Here is a 16,726-nt window from a genome sequence, read left to right as displayed (position 1 = left end):
GTATCCATAAAGCAGGCCATTTGTTCTTCTAGATAACAGAGATGCAAGACGTTCTGTTCTTAAAGCCTTTGGCTTCATCTCTGCCGTGAACACAGACCACATATGCCCCCACCTTAATCCAATCAACCGCTTCCTATCGCTTTCTAACTGTGGAGCGCGTTGTGGTTGATTTTACCTGAAAAACGCTGGGCCAGTGACTAATGCCTGCAAGAAAACATGCTGGAGACCGAGGCTATGGCCCGGCAAGCTGAGCTGGTCTGGTCTGCACACTGAGACTAGGACCCTGCGAGCAGAGCTGGTCAGCTGTTGGCAGCCTGGTAATGAAACCACAGCACACCTCAGGAGACCCTAGCAGAGCTGCATAGCGGAGGCTCCTGAAAGACCTCTTGGTCCTCCAGTCCCGGGTTCCAGCGTTGCCTGCTCCCCCTGACTCCAGACCCACTTTGTGCTAGCTTTAAAATTTTGTCTTGACCCAGAGAACTCCTGGTGCTCTTCCCTACCCCCGTGCTCACTACTGCTTGGCTGGCAGAATTTCTTGACACCGATGGCCCCCAACCTAGACTTGGCATGTTTCAATGGGTAAGGGTCTCCTTTGGTCAGATTGCCAGCATCCAAGCTGGCTTCAGACATACCTTAGTAAGTTCTTGCAAAAACCTAAACAGAATCCGCACTAATGGAATTTCCCCAAAGTCCTAGCTAGACTCTACACAGGTTTCCTTTGTTTATGCCCTTACACCAAATACCCACCCTGTCCACATGGGTGCGTGAAAATGATACTGTTATATAGGTGAGGAAAGTCACCCAAACTTTCAGATTAACTATCTTTAATTGAAATTAAAAGGTTGCCCATTACACAAGGTCGCAGCTCTGTAAGGACAGGAAACACCTAAACTCAGCGCTTGGTCCTACGTGAGCACATAGTAAGCTTGAATGCTGGGACAGTAAATGCATTGACGTGTGCATGGGAGTGTGTGCAAGCTTTTCCAAAATGTGTGCACCAAGACCCCACCCCATAAACCCTGGGAGGAAGGGGCTTGATCACGTGCATTCTAGAGAAGGAAAAAGGAGCAAACGCTGCAGATCTGCCTCATTCAGACGCATGGTATGAAGTCACAGCTCTGAAAATTCTATTATTCTATTAAATCAGCTGTATAAATAATCTATTACCAAGTTCAACACACATTTATTTATTCAATTTTACATCGTTCCCTCTTAAATGAGAACAAAGAGGCCCCGAGCTATAGGTTCCTTCACATCAGGGAGAGGAGGCCTCTCTGATCTCTCTCAGCGAATATGTTCACTTTCCTCTCCTCATGGTGCTCTCTAGACCTCTGCAGTTGCCTTGAACAGTCTATTGTTTTAATTAAACTAGGCCACCAAATCTATTAAGGACATGTAATAAAACTTCTAAGTGACATGATCTGAATGTGAAATGTCCCCCGTCAGATCATGTTTAAACGCTTGGTTCACAACTGGTGGCACTGTTTAGAGGGATGTGGGACCTTTAAAAGGTGGAGCCTCATTACAGGAAGTGGGTGCCTAGAGGCGGGTCTCATGCATTGTACCCCACCCCTATTCCACTCAGTAATCAGAGGCCCGCCGGAGCTTTCACTGGCCACCCTGCCTTCCCCGCCATGATGGACTATAGCTCCTCAAACTCTGAGATAAAACATGACCTTCCTTTCTTAAACAGCTCCTTCCGGTAGTTCATCTCAGCAGCCAGGCACCGAGGTGATGGACGGAGACAGCCAAGCCACCTCCTCTTTGAGTAGCACTGCTGTTTATGAAGCACTCTTCCTTTTTCTCCTGGCTTAAGGTTCTTTTAGAAAAAGGGCAATTGGAAAATGTGCCTTTTCAGCATCCAAAGGGGTTTCATCTAAAAATAGAGACAACAAAGTAAAATCAGCATTGCAAGTGGGTCAGTGATCCAGCCTGCCTGTGAATATATTAAATATTGCTGTCCTATTTTTGTCTTAAAAGAGAAGGGACTAGCTGACACAGGTTGTCTTTTGCCTTTTCCTTACCCAAGTACTGTTTGCTGGGCTGTCAAATTTCTTTAAATACTAATTTCTGCCAGATTTAAAGGCAAGTGCCTATAATCCTAACTACTCAGGGAGATTGCAAGCTCAAGGTCTGCCAGAGCTACACAGTGAGTTCGAGGCCAGTCTGGACAACTTGATCTCAAAACAAAGATGTGAAAAGGGGTGAGGGGGAGCAAGGGGTTAATAGCTCCATGGTAGAGCACTTACCTGGCATGCATAAAGTTGTGGATTCAATCCCCAGTACTGGGAAAATATAAATACTGTCTAATTTGAAGGTCTATTGTTTTCCCTTAGGGCTTCATCTTTAAAAAGCTCCTCTTTGCCCCTCCTGAGAAACATTGGCCACCCTGTGCTGGGGCTCATAACCCTCAGCCCCGTTCTTTATGTTTCCCAGACGTCTGACTTCAAACAGCCTCTTCAAGAAGTCCAGACCGATAGTTGGCTGCTCGGTTTTGCACCTTGTCCCCTCTGTCCCTGCCTCAGGCTCTTCTGTCAGCTGTTGCACTTGGGTGCTGTTAAAATAGCAAAGAAGGGAAGGGAAAGACAGTCTGCTGGCCCCTTTGCCAACCAGGCCCTTCCTTCCAAGACCACACGGCTCGAGTTTCTTTGTTTCCTCTTATGTTTAATTTTCTTTGGCCCAGTCTTTCCTCGATGGTTTTCTTTTCGCATTTTATCACCATAAATTAATTAAAATGTTTCTGGCACTGAGTTCACATCTGATCATCTTGGCAGGATCTCCTTACACAGATGGCGAGCAGATAAAGTGACCCCAGCACCAGGAACAAGAAGATCAGCCCACTAGGGAGCTGGGGGCAGGGGACGTCGAGAGAAGAGGCAAGTTGAGAAAAAGAAAAAAGAGCCACTAGTCTAAATAGAAAAGTTGGACTGTACGTGGGGAGGAGGAATTCTCTTGGGTATCTGTGTTCGTCCCCTCTTTCCTGAGTCTCCCAGAAGAGAACTTGTTACCAGCTTAGTAGAAGCAGCAGAAGAAATTACTCTATCTATGCCCCCTCTTCAGCCATCAAATTTGAGTAATTTTCGTCCCAGATGGGATGTCTTTATCAAACCCATCCCCTCAAGGCTCAGGATGTATCGGAAGAGGAGGTGGGAAGACGGGAAGAGTCAGAGATGACAAATGACACCAAGGGAACAGTGTCTTCTGGAAACAACAGCATTAATATGAACTCACAAAGGTTGTGCAGCATGAACAAGGCCTACATGTGTTCAAGACAGGTGGAGCACCAGCACCAAGAAGGGGAAGCGGACACAAAGTCCCACCCTAACCAAGAAGTCGGTTTTCTCCAATGGTGTATTAGTACACTCCAGGGCAGACTCCACGTCCAAGAGTTGGCCAACATAAATCAGACTCTACGCTATTGGGTTTGTTTTTGTTTTGTTTTTGTTTTGTTTTGTTCTGTTCTATAGATTCTGGGTTTGTTTGGTTTTCATATCTTTTGTCTTTTGTTTTGTTTTTCATTTTTTTTGTTTGTTTTGAGAGACAGAAAGGACATGAAGATGAGTAAGCAGAAAAATGGGGAGGAACTGGGAAGAGCTGGGGTGGGGAAGAACATAATTAGATTATATGAAAAATTAGTAAAAGTCAAACTAAATAAATAGATCTCCCATTTTTATTTTTTATCTTTTTTGTTCAGATGGGCTATGTAGATGCCAAGAGATGGGGGCACTTCAGAAATAAAAGGAGGCAGATCAGAAGAGGCAATGATGGGACAAACGAGGACTTTGTAGGATTCACCCTGAGTTTATAGCTCCATTCTAGAAATTCAGTGACGAAGACAAACATTGTCCTGCTCCCCATCGCATATCTCACACAGCAGGGGAGAGGGAACATAAGTACTAAACATACACAGAGTCCAGAGGACGAAGCCGTGGACGCAGAACTTAAAACACTGTGTCACTGGTATGAAGGGCATTACCGGAGTATTTCCTGGAACTACCACACCTCCAATGCCTGGCAACCCCCAAATTATACTCTGAAGGACCAAGCACCTTTCAGAAGAGAACCATGGGGTCAGGGTGGAAAGGAGGTGATCTCTGCAAGGGGGCCAAGTACCCTTCCAGAAGGTGGTTCAAAAAGAGCTGAAAACCTGTTGTGAAGCCTTGCTCTCTTTCTTTGTCATGACTAACATGCAGTTGTCCTACAGTGAATGACCGCTCTTTTCATCAAACCAATGGTGAGACAGCACACCTGTGAGCAACGCCACAGCGAGAGAGACAGGATGCTCTGTGGGAACCTGCGGGTTGTAACCCGGGAAGGCAGGGCAACCCACACCTCTCTTAGCACTGACATCACTGACATTTACACAGACCTGAGAGACCTCAACTGTAAAACACGAGGTTACAAGGAATGTTCCAGGAGCCATGAGCAAGACCCCACGCAAAAGCAAGAACTTGCTGCATGCCGGAGCCACCAGCTAAGATAGGTGACTATGCTGGGAAGCCTGGGGTCTGACCATTGCTGTAATAGTTGGACCACGTGGGCATTAAAATCAGCTGGTTAGTGTGTCCTGGAGCCAAAATAAGAGCATCCTTCCATCTTCCCCACAGAACAGAAAAAGGGAACATGGCAACACTGCTGTTTATTTCTGCCTTTGTTCTGTGTGCGCCATACTTAATAGTGAGCCTAGCTGTTTGTCCCATCCCCCATCAACAAGTTGAAATCTCCTGGGCCTCTCGGACTTCACTTCTGACTTCCCTCCAGGCCCAGCCATGCTTGGCAACACTTCCCTGCAGACCTCGAAGGCTCTTCAGCCTTCGTACTCTCTGCTGACTTAAAGCTCCACTATGGGTCCCCTGCTGTCTCCGTTTGTTCCTCATCCAGGATTCAGATCAAACTTCTCTTTCTCTCTCTCTCTCTCTCTCTCTCTCTCTCTCTCTCTCACACACACACACACACACACACACACACACACACACACACACATACATACACATACATATACACTTATATACACACACAGCTCCCTCTTCCTCCAAGACTACAAGCTAGTTAGAAAGCAGAACTACTAGTTTTCTCCAGGAACTTGGTAGATACTTCATAAACATAAAATGAATCTGGCAGCAAAATACATATCTCATGTAGAAATTGTTAGAACATTAAAGGTTTTTGTCTTACCATGCCTGAATTTTCTCTTAAAGATTTATTTTCGATGGGCTTTGGGAATGGCTTGTCCAGTGATTCTGACCTGGACACTTGCACCTCTGTGTTTTGGGCCTTAGGGTGTTGCAACCTGGAGCCGTGTGCTTGGGCAAATGGATGTTCCTGCAGGCGTGACTAACTCTGTGCATCATGTGACTTAGGGATGCTGAGGTGTCCTCCCTCCTTAACTGGCAAATTCTGCCAAAGACTGTGCCAATTCCTTGCACTGAGCTAACAAAAAAAGACTCCTCCTGCAGGGTGTGGGCCTGACCTTTGTCCCACCAGACACCACCCTGTCTGCACAGATGATATTCAAAGCCCTTTCTACCAACTCCACCCGTCCCACCAAGGACAATAACACCCGCTCTTTGGCACTCAGCCCCTTTTTTGCTGTGGTTCACTGTTTTCTTCTTGAAGGCTCCGAAAGTGACATAAAGGGAAGTGAAAATAGCTAAAATGATCACTCAGAATTACAGATCACACCTGTATTCCTACCAGCTCAGAGACTGAGACGGAAGGATTACTGCAATTTAGATGCTAGCCTAGGCTACAGGGTGAGACCCTTTCCTCAAAACGTCAAAGAAAAAAAACCTAAATAAACCTCCTTTGTATAGGGAGTTTTTGTTGTTATTGTTGTTTGGTTTGGGTTTTTTGTTTGTTTGTTTGTTTTCTTGAAGACAAGGTTTCTCTGTGTATCCTTGTTGCTCTGTAGACTGGCCCTGAACTAACAGAGATCCACCTGCCTCTGCCTTCCAAGTGCTGGGATTAAAGGCATGCACCACTACCGCCTGGTGTATAGGAGCTTTTAAGACTCACAGAAGGCCCATGAGCAAGTGATCAGTTGCTTTTAGTTCACAGGATTATTTAAAAGTAATAAGGAAAGCTAATGTCCAGCTCCCAAACAAGAGATTTCCACGGTCCCTGGTGACCCATGGAGTGAATGTACACACAGAGGAAAGAGTCTGTTTCCCTGCAGAACATAGGAAACCTGGTCTATATATGAGCTGGGAACTTAGTTTTCCAACATGTGAGAAGCTCTGGGTCCGACACTGGCTCCTCAGTTCCACATCCTACACACCTCCGATGAGGCTTAGGCCTGTCCTTCATCCCATCAGACACCACCCCATCTGTACAAGTGATGGCCAGGACCTTTCCATCTGCTCTACAAAGTCTCACCAAGGCTGAGAATATCCAGCAATTATGTCAGGCACGGAAACTACATGTACTAATTTGGTTTTTTTTGGTGCAGGTCCAGCAGCCAGCAATCAGCTACTGGTGAATCCTGCCAGATCCCAGGACAGAGTGCTTACAGTGAGCTATGACCAAAAATAAAAATAGAAATAAAAAAAAACTGTACCTTTTAATTTTGGGTGGGGGGGGGGGCTGGAGAGATGGCTCAGAGGCTAAGGGCACTTGACCCTATTGAAGAAGACACAATTTCCAGCACCCGTATCAGATGGCCTACAACAGCCTGTAACTCCAGTTCCAGGGGACCCAGTGCCCTCTCCTGGCCTCTGTGAGCATCAACATAATTATGGCACATGCACACACTTGCACAAATAAATCTTTTTTTTGAAACTCTCTTTAGATATAATCTTTACCTAATGGTATCAGAAATTCCCTCTCCCTTTTTGTCCTTTTGTCTCTGCTGATCAGATTGGGGTAGCAGAAGATTAGAAAACCAAACTCATAGTTAACAGTTGGAAACCAGGCCCCTGTACCAGCAAAGCTCAGTTACTATCAGCACATCACAGCCTGTAAGATTAGAATCAATACCTGTCAATCCTCCCGATCGTACACAGGCATTCAAGCCAGCTTCGCAACTGTGTTTAGAAAGGAGAGTATGCCAGTCACTCATCCCTACCGCCTAGAAACACTAGAAACAGAGTCTGGCATTTGGTCTGAGCCATCAGCCAAAATTGGTGACACTTGGTAGCCTTTCTACCAGGGAAAAAGTGAGGGTGGACCAGTTGGCTCCCTCCCCATCCTGCCCAATAATCACATCACTACTCCCTGTGTCCCTCAAAGGACAGGTCTAGAGCAGAGAATTCCCATCTATGGGACATTCCATACTATGTAGGCACCTCAGCCTTGTTCTGTGTACCCGCAGTGACCTGAGAACTGGCATGAAGCCACATGATTGAGTGAAGGAAAATACCACCCCACTCCCCCATTAAACTGCTTATGAAGCAAGCAGAAGTGATTATGGGAAAAACACTTGAAAACCTAGAGGGCTGTGTTAAAATGAGCCTCACATGGATGCTCTTTAAGTTTCCAAGACTCGGGCAAGAAACATTCATGTCAATGCCTTCCTTCTCCAGGACGCTCTGTGGAGCAGCATGCCCATCCACAGCCTAAGCTCAGCCCGGGAACTGGTTGCGTCTCCTTATGTTTAACTGCAAAAAAACGGCATTAAAAGAGCAACAGAGGATATTAAAAGAGAAATGGTCCCTACTCGCACCACAAATCATGAACTTGCCCTCTGTCTCATTCTCCCTCTCCTTATTCGTGGGCCAATGTGAGTTTTCCATAATAAATGTCTCTCTCATCTTGTTAACAAATATTTTCCTAGTAACTGAGTACATTAAACTCCACAGTCATCCGGCTAGCCTCGTTCTGAGCCAGAGGCCCTCAGTTCAAGCTACACTAAGCCAGCTGGACTTTAAGCATCACAATTTTATATTTATGTAAGAGCAAGTCGTTCCCAAGTAAGTGTGAGTGTCACCCAGACATCAGCGTGAGAGGACTGACCACTAACAGCCTGCATCGCTCGGGCCCATGCCCTAATGTTCTTCCCAGAAGCCCCATCCTCCTGCACCATTACCTACCACCTTGCACAGACTGGAGTTTAACCAAAGGCAGGTGGCCTAAGAGTGCGACCAAAGTGGGTTAGGGAGTTTGTCCTCCCAGCTCCTTCCCAGCTGGTACCATGTCCCTCAGCAACACCCACGGCTTTGTTTGACACCCTTCTGGTGGGCCACTGAGGCAGAACCACACTCACACTGGCCATCAGAGTTCTGAATTTTCTAAGACCCAGTACGTCACACGCGTATTCCTTCAGATGGGGGAGAACAAAGCGTGGGTGGGGGAACAGGACGGGAACAGGTGGGGGAATGTGCCAAACATCACTTAACCCCGCCCTAGGAGCTTCACCTCACAGACTTCTCAGCCACTGGTGGCTTCAGGCTCAAGATTTGCTTTCTGTTATTTATCTTCTGGCCATTGTGCTTGTTGGCCTAATACCTCAGGATTGTATAGGTATCATCTCTTCAGCCTGTTTCTAGAAATTCTCCCTAGGACACACAGCTTTTAAAACCTTCCTTTCTCTTCTTTCCTTTCTTTTTTTGAGGGGTGGGAGGGGTGGAGAAAGGCAAGGTCTCACAGTGTAGCCCTGGTTAGCCTGTAACTTACTACAATGACCAGGCTTGCCTCCGACTCAGAGATCTGCCTGCCTCCGACTCACAGAGATTGGCCTGCCTCTGTGTCCAGAGGGCAAGCGCTACCACACCTGACCCGATAGTATCTCTAAAACAAAGATGCAAAGAAGACTAGGGCATGTGAAGGAAGAGTTGTGTTCAATCCCCAGAACTGCAGGGCTTAAAAAAGCAAGACTCATTGGTACAGGTAGCAAAGGAAAATTTCAGTGGATTCCAGGGACTCACTGGCTTCCAACCAACCAATCAATCAATCAACCAATCAATCAATCAATAATGTGGATGCCTAAGAACTGATACTTCAGATTGTCATCTAGCCTACACACACACACACACACACACACACACACACACATTTACAAAAAATAAGTAAGAAAAGATAGAAAGAAATAATTTTTCTTATCAAAAGTCAAGAAATTATCCCTTCCAGTAGTATTTAGGTGTGGGAGAATGTACATTGCACCCTGTATCAGTATTCAAGGGATGTTGCACCCTGGGAGACAGCAGAGCTGGAATGGAACTGACGCCATACAGGGAGAGAGCAGCAGAAGGCATGGGTTGGGGGGTGAGTGCTGAGAGACGGGCTGCTTCCTACAAACCTCAAGTGCCAACCCACTTAGAGTTCCTTCAAGTCTACAGCATGCCTGTGTAAAGTGATGGTCCAGTCCGTTTATCTGGGAGGAAGTTCAGTGCGACAAGACTTCACATGACTATCCCCAGGGCTGCTAAAAGAAGCTAGGCGGTCTCCAGGGTGACCTAGCAGTAGTTCACGTCTAGCTTAAATTTACATATGCCCCTTGGAGGCAGTATTCAGATAAATCCCTGATGGAGTGGGTATGGATGGAGTTCAGATTCCTAATAATGTTGTTGGTTCCAGTAAGCAGGATTTCCACATCTTACTGTCTGCTTTAACTTTATAAGTCAGCCCTCAGCAGCGCACACAACTCCCCCTCCTCCCTGCCTTTGTTATTTTATCCAGCCGTAAAGCCCCGCACCCAGGGCCACACAGGGGGCTCAGATGAACATCGCAGGCCCAAACCCTGGGGAAATAGTCTTTCTAAGGCAGCATCTGGCTTCTTAGCTCGTTTCCCCAGCTGTTGTGCTGACAGCCCTGCAGTTGCTTTTTATTCTGTGCAGTGGGTCGGCTGCTAACGGGCTATCTCTTCTTGCTTGTCCTGCCCAAGGTCATTTCTGCTTTCAAACGCCCATCAAGATCCAAGAAAACGGCACATTGTGCCCCCACTGCAGGAGAGGGCCCCGTCCCTGCTTGTCATGGCGTAGGAAGGCTGGGCACCCCAAATGGTGGTAAGTGGTCCCCGGGCTTGCAGAGGAAACATCTAATTACACTGCCTGGTACATTTATTCAATGAGAAGCAGGCTCGGCAAGGGATGGTGAGGTAATTCGGCAGGCCCGGGCGGCAAATGGCTAGAAAACGTCATTTGTCTTTGTGTTTTACCCAAGACCGATCACTATGGTACCTGGGGTTTAAATAAGCACCTAATTTTGACACAAAATGCCCCAACTAATGTCACATAATTGGCAATGCTGTTGGGTTCTGAGTGTTTTCCAGTCTGAACGGCCAGATGTGAGACTCCACACCTGCACTTTGCTCCTCAGGCTCGCCGTTCTCGTGTCCCCACTTGAGGTGTCTGATTGTCAAGAGATGGACCAGATGAGAGCTGGGTGACCAAATAGCAGCCTGCCATGATCTCCTGAAACTTCAGCAGCTGCTGAAGAAATCAGCTTGCATCCTGCTTCAGTGCAGGAGACCCAGGGCCAGAGGAGCCAATGGCCCCCGTCTTCTGGGGACTGACTCCATGAGGCAGTGTAGCAACACGCGTGTGAAAGTCTAGGCCTCTTGGGGCATCTTCCATACACTGCACACGGTGCCTGTGTCCTAAGAAGAGACGTCATTTCCAGCAGGGTGGGGTGGGGCGTCTTCCAGGAAGCTGCATCACCTTGGCCAGGCGTCGGGGGTGGCAGTGGGTGGATGATGAAGACGACCATCATCCACTCGTGTCCCGGCACTGAGGCCCAGTGGTAACCAATGGTGAGCCCCGTGTTGTAGCTTGAATACAAAGTGTCTCACAGTGGCATGCGTGTTTGAAGGCTTGGTTTGTAGATAATGTACTGTTTGGAGAGGCTATGGATCCTTTGGGACCTGGAGCCCAGCTGGTAGACATAGGTCCCTCTGGTGATTTGAATAAGAATGGTCCCCGGAGGCTCATGTATTTGAATACTTAATCACCAGGGAGTAACATTATTAGAAAGGATTAGAAGGATTAGGAGGTATGGCTTTGATGGAGAAAATGTGTCACTGGGGGTGGGCTTTGAGGTGTCAAAAGCCCATGCCAAGTCCAGAGTCTCTCTCTCTCTCTCTCTCTCTCTCTCTCTCTCTCTCTCTCTCTCTCTCTCTCTGTCTTTGGATCAGAATATAGCTCTCAGTTCCTTCTCCAGGACCACACCTGCCTGCTCCCACGCTCCCCACCACGATGATAATGGACTAAACCTCTGAAACTGTGAGCCCCCAACTCAATGTTTTCCTCTAGAAGAATTATAAAGGCCATGCTGTCTACAGAGTCTCTTCACAGAAATAGGAACCATTACTAAGACACCTCTATGCCTTTAAATATTTTATCTGCCTTCAGCTCGGCTCTACTTCCTGACCCTTCAGGATGTGAGGAACTTTGTGGAACACTCCCACTGCCAAAGACACAGACTGAGTCCTTCTACTGCTATGCCATCCCAGCTCCGATAGACTGAAATCCATTAAAACCAGGAGCCAAGATAAATCCTTCCTCTTTCACATTGCTCCCTTTTACATCGCTTCTGTCCGGCATTTTGTCAGAGCCACGCGTATCTGACAGAGCATTATCCTTGTTAAGGTTCCTATCGCTGTGATGAAACACCATGACCAAAAGCAATTTGGAGAGGACAGGGTTTATGTCACTCACAGCTCCATCTAACAGTTCATCATCAAAAGCAGTGAGAGCAGGAACTCAAGCAGGGCTGGAAGCTTGAGGCAGGAGCTGATGCAGGGGCCATGGAAGGAGGTGCTTACTGACTTGCTCCCTCTGGCTTGCTCAGCCTGCTCTCTTATTGGACTTAGGACCAGCCCAGGGATGGCACCACCCACATTGAACTGGACCTTCCCTCATCTATCACCAAATGCCCTACAGACTTGTGTACAGCCCAATCTAATGGAGGTATTTTCTTAGTTGACTTCCCTCCTCCCTGATGACTATACTTTGTGTCAAGTTGGCATAAACTATGCGGCACAAATGTGTCCAGGAACAATTTTCTTAGAACAAATATAGGAGGGACAAAGGACACAGGAATAGGAAGTGACCTTGAATGACAAATGAAGGGGCTGGACATTCCTCTGAGGCTCCAGAAAGAAATCTACTGTTATTATTCATTTTACAGTAAGTTTTGATCTAAAAGATGTTACCTTGGACGAGGTCTTCCCTGGCAGAGTTGTTTCCCATCAGAGACAGTGGAGCTGGAAACCGTAAGACAAAGCTGCAGAGACAAGCGGAGCATGGCCGATGAAGCTGCAGAAATAGGAACGGGATGCAGGTTTGCACACCAGCAGGGCCTGCAGCTACCTGCATGAGGCGAGGAGTAAGAAGAGCAAAGAGTAAGTTGAGGTCTTAGGCCTGGAGGGAGAGAAATGCAGGGGCTGGAGAGATGGTTCAAGCAGCAAACAGCCCTCCACTCAAGCCCCTGAGTTCAGACCCCTACAGCGTCAAAGGCTAGCACAGCAGCTGGCATCGGTGAGCACAGCATGGGCGGGGAGGGAGCTACAACCCACTGGCAAGCAGCCTAACCAGGTGGTAAGTACTGGGTTCAGTGAGAGACCCTGGCTCAAAAATATAAGGTAAAAAGCAGTTAAAATCAATCTTTGAGTTCTATGTGCACCCAAATAAACATAATCACATACATATACCACACCACAGAGAGAAAGAGAGAGAGAGGGGGGAGTGAGCACAGCAAACATCAATTTTACATTCGCACGTTGAATCTGAAATATGGGGGCTGTTCTGGCATGAATGGATCAGATAACATGAGTTTTGGGGTCCTGCAGCCCAAAGGTCAAGCCCTGGATGCTCCTCTTGTACATCCTACTATGTGACTGACTTGAGGCAAGTGGATAACCTCTCTGTACCTCAGCAGTCTTATCTACACACAGCCGCAGCAACAACACTAATCACCCAGCACTATTACAAGAACAGATTGAAAGAACGGATGTCAGCACAGGGCTTAGAGTACACGGAAACTTCAGTAAACATTGTCAACTGCCCCCCCACACACACGTATTCTGTTGTTTTGTTTTGTGTTTGCACTGCTTGGAATTGAACCCTGGGTTTTAGGCAGTTGAGGGGCGCACTCCACCATTGTGCTAGAACTCCAGCTAACTCGGGGGTTTTGTAGGGCTGAAGTAGATGGCAATGTGGCCTTACGCTGCTCCCTAGTGTCCCAGCCACTCTGGATTAAGTCTGATCCACTGATCAAGTCATGAGCTCCTGCATTGGTCCGTTTTTCCATCCCTAAGACAAAGCACCTGAGAAAGCCCACTCACCATAGGAAAGAGACTAAGTTCAGCTCATGGTTTCAGAAGCTTTAGTTCAGGGTCTTCAGACTGTATTGTTCCTATAAGTGCAGTAGGGCAGAACATCACCGTGGAAATGTGTACGAGCCATGGCTGCTGCTCACCTCTTTATGGCTAGGAAGCAGAAAGGGAGAGGGCAAGAAAGAGCCAAAGACAAGATCTACCCTTCCAAGGCATGCTCCTAGACACGTACTTCCTCCAACTAGACCTAGCATTCTAAAGTTTCCAGAACCTTCCAATCATGCCAGCAAATTATAAATCTAATAGCAGATTAACCCACTGATGAGGAGCCCTCATGAACCCATGAACTCCAGACACCGCCCTCCAAATATGGCTGCCCTAGGAACCACACTCTCAACACACGAGCCTTTGCAATCATTTTGGATTCAACTGTAACTGCTCCTGACTCTTTCCTCTAGCAACCTAGAGCCTTGATAAATGCCATAAGCCAACCTGCCTTCCATCACAGATCTCAGCCCAGAATGCACTAGCCATGGTGGCCCATATCCTGGCCGGAAGAACACTGTATAATCTGGGGTCAATGTGAAGGGAAATGGGCCCACGCGTCAGCTAGGGGTCTAACTTGGAGCCTGAGGTGATTTGTTTTCTTCCTACAAAGCCCGTCAAACACTGTGGTGCTCTCCCACCTCTGTCATGACGTAATTTATCACACTACATTTGTTGTAGCTGCCTCCCCTGCTGGCCCAGAGGCTCCTCCAAGGCAAGGACCAAGCCTTATGTAACTGCTGTCCTAGAGTTTACCAGAGGCGCTCAATAAATGCCGAGAGAGAGTTGAGGAAGGCCTCCACCTGGGTTATTCTGCGTGTTTTCCCGAGGCTGAGGGAAGTGGTGGACTCTGGCTCTGGAACATGCAGCTGTAATCCTTCCCTTGTTCATTGCACCCTAAGCACAGCCCTGTACACGGAAGAACTCACAGCACCTGCGCCAGTTCCCAAAGCAGTGACTCCCAGAATTTGGCTTTGAAAAACTAGTCTTCCGCTGAGGGTGGAAATGAAGAACCCCAACCACTCATCCTGCCAAGTATGTGCACTCTTCCCAGTCACCACCAGCACACCCTGCACAGACAGAAGGCCAACAGGAAGGGAAACCATGATCAACTTAGATTTGTGGAAAACTGACTTGGGGAGGGGCTCAGAAGGCGTTATGTGTGTGTGTGTGTGTGTGTGTGTGTGTGTGTGTGTGTGTTCGTTTTGTGTGTGTGTGCGTGTCTGCGTGTGTGTGAGTGTCAATAATAGATCCAGAACTAAGCGATGATCGCAGTCCTTGCCGTTCTTGTGCCTCAGAGATAGGTCATGGTCCCTGATTCATGCAGGGGGCCCATACATGGGAATAGTGATCCCAGGCCACAGAACTCTTACTGAGCCTGACATTAATCTATCAAAATTTTATATTGTGGTAAAATATACATACAATTACTATATTAACACTTTGTAAAGACAGACTCCCATATAGCCCAAGTTGGCCTCAAATTTAGTATGTAGCTGAGAGTGTCCTTGAACTTCTGATCCTCCTGCCGTTACCTCAGAGTAGCTAAGGATTGCAGGTACACATCACCACCTTGGTTCAGGTGGTGCCGAGAATCAAACCAAGGGCCTCGTATGTGCTAGGTGGGCATTCAACCTAAAGAGCTTCATCCCCAGCTCCATCTGAATCATTTTAAATGTGTGATTCAGCAGCATAAGTATATTTGTGTGATCCAGCCATCACCACCACCCTTCTCCAGAACATCTTCAGCTTCCCAAACTGAAACTCTTCAGTTCATACACCCTGATCTCTGCGCTGGCTAGTTGTGATAGCAACTCCCCATAGGCTAGAGTCGTCAGAGAGGAGGGGAGTCAGCATAAGACTGGGCTGTAGGCAAGTCTGTAAGGCGGTCTCTTAGTTAGTGAGTCATGTGGGAGGACCTGGCCTATTGTAGGTGGGGCCACCCCTGGGCAGGGGGTCCTGCATGAGGCTGAGCAAGCCAGTAAGTTGCACCCTTCCATGGCTACTGCATCAGCTCCTGCCTCCAGGCTTCCTCCCTGTTTGAGTTCCTGTGCTGACTTCCTTCAATGATTAACTGGAATAAGGAATTAAAAGCAAAATAAACTCTTTCCTCCCCAAGTTGCTTTTGATCATGGTGTTTGTCACAATAGCAACCCTAAGGCCATCTCCTCCCCTCGTCCCCCATCTCCTAGGAATCACAATTCCATTTTCTGTCTCCTGTTTTTCTCCCACAGCTACTTTTCATCAGGAGAACCATGCAAGACTTATCTTTTTGTAACTGGCTGATTTCGGTCAGCATGAAGTTAAAGGAACATCCGTATTACAGCAGGTGTAGTGAATCTCTTTTAAAGACCGGGTAACACCCCATTGTATGCAGGCGTAGACATAAGGGTTTTGGTTATTGTGATCTATTAAAATTGACTTCCCCAAACAGTCATCTCAAATGTGTGGCATTAGCAAACTCTGGACCAGCTTGTGGCTGTGCTACAAACACACACCATTTGGAGATGGCGGTGCCCCTTCTGTCTTCCTACAGCATATATACCACTTGTGGCAATATTACCCAACTTGACATTCAGATGCCTTGGTGGAGGAATAAAGACACCAGAAGGCACCCAAGGATCAAAGAGCCTTGCTCCTGGCAGCCTATTCTAGCTACGGTGTAGCTGACGGGAGGTGACCTGCTCCCACATAACATGACTGTGCCTATTTGCTGCTGTCACTTTAAGAGTAGATGACCAATCAACACGTCTAGTCCCTAGTCCAGGCTGTGACTTCACCCTGCATTGCTAGCCCTAACTTCCAGAGAGGAGCACTTCTTTCTCCAATTAACTGATACCTTGCTCAAACTGACTTACCTTTAATATGAGGGTGAATTTTTCTACACCAGCAAACAAAACTTTCAAGTTACTCATCTTTTACGTGAAGCTAGTTTCATGCATAAAAAGGTCCTCTAACCTTGTCCCACAGAAATTAAGCATATAAAGCAAATACAGGCCTGGACATCAAATTCGTGTTTCAACTATTTTCAGTGGTTCCGGCTTTCCCAGCTCTATTGCGTTCCTACTGTTGTTTTGAATAGTCTGTCTATGTGAGAATAGATGTCCATTGTTATACTACTAATAGTATAAGGATGTGGGTCAACCCCTGAAGGCACAAAGGCCATAGTGTCCCTTTAAGAGGGACATGTCTCTAAGAGCTCACATCCTACCTGACATGCCTCTCCTTCTGTGAAAAGCCATGGGACAGAGAGAATAAATAAGGTTTGCCTAAATGGCTCTCCTCAAACACGGAGAAGCGCCACTCTGCAGCTTAGAATAACAGCACAGAGAGCCTGTAAGTCCCTGAGAGTAAAACAGAGGAAGGGCTGAGCACCAAGTTAGAAAGTCGGTTTCACGCCTCTGTGTAGCACTTTCCTTTCAAGCTGCGACCTCTAGTGCAGCTGTGGAGAATAGCATCTCTTCCCTTTGCCCA

The 16,726-nt window shown here is 47.2% G+C and overlaps 1 long non-coding RNA gene across 1 annotated transcript; it reads right to left on the bottom strand.

Annotated features, from left to right (window-relative positions):
- Positions 1-1,171: 1,171 nt before the first annotated feature.
- Positions 1,172-12,220, bottom strand: LOC148120118 (uncharacterized). Its single transcript, XR_015734618.1, has 2 exons — positions 12,086-12,220; positions 1,172-1,876 (listed from the first exon to the last, which is right to left on the bottom strand). It is a non-coding gene; the product is annotated as an uncharacterized LOC148120118 (long non-coding RNA).
- Between the last annotated feature and the right edge of the window lie 4,506 nt (positions 12,221-16,726).

The sequence above is a fragment of the Myodes glareolus genome, chromosome 12 (genome assembly GCF_982192425.1).
Source record: "Myodes glareolus chromosome 12, mMyoGla1.1, whole genome shotgun sequence".
NCBI classification, from domain to species: domain Eukaryota; kingdom Metazoa; phylum Chordata; class Mammalia; order Rodentia; family Cricetidae; genus Myodes; species Myodes glareolus.
This window is presented reverse-complemented; position numbering and strand designations above follow the sequence as displayed.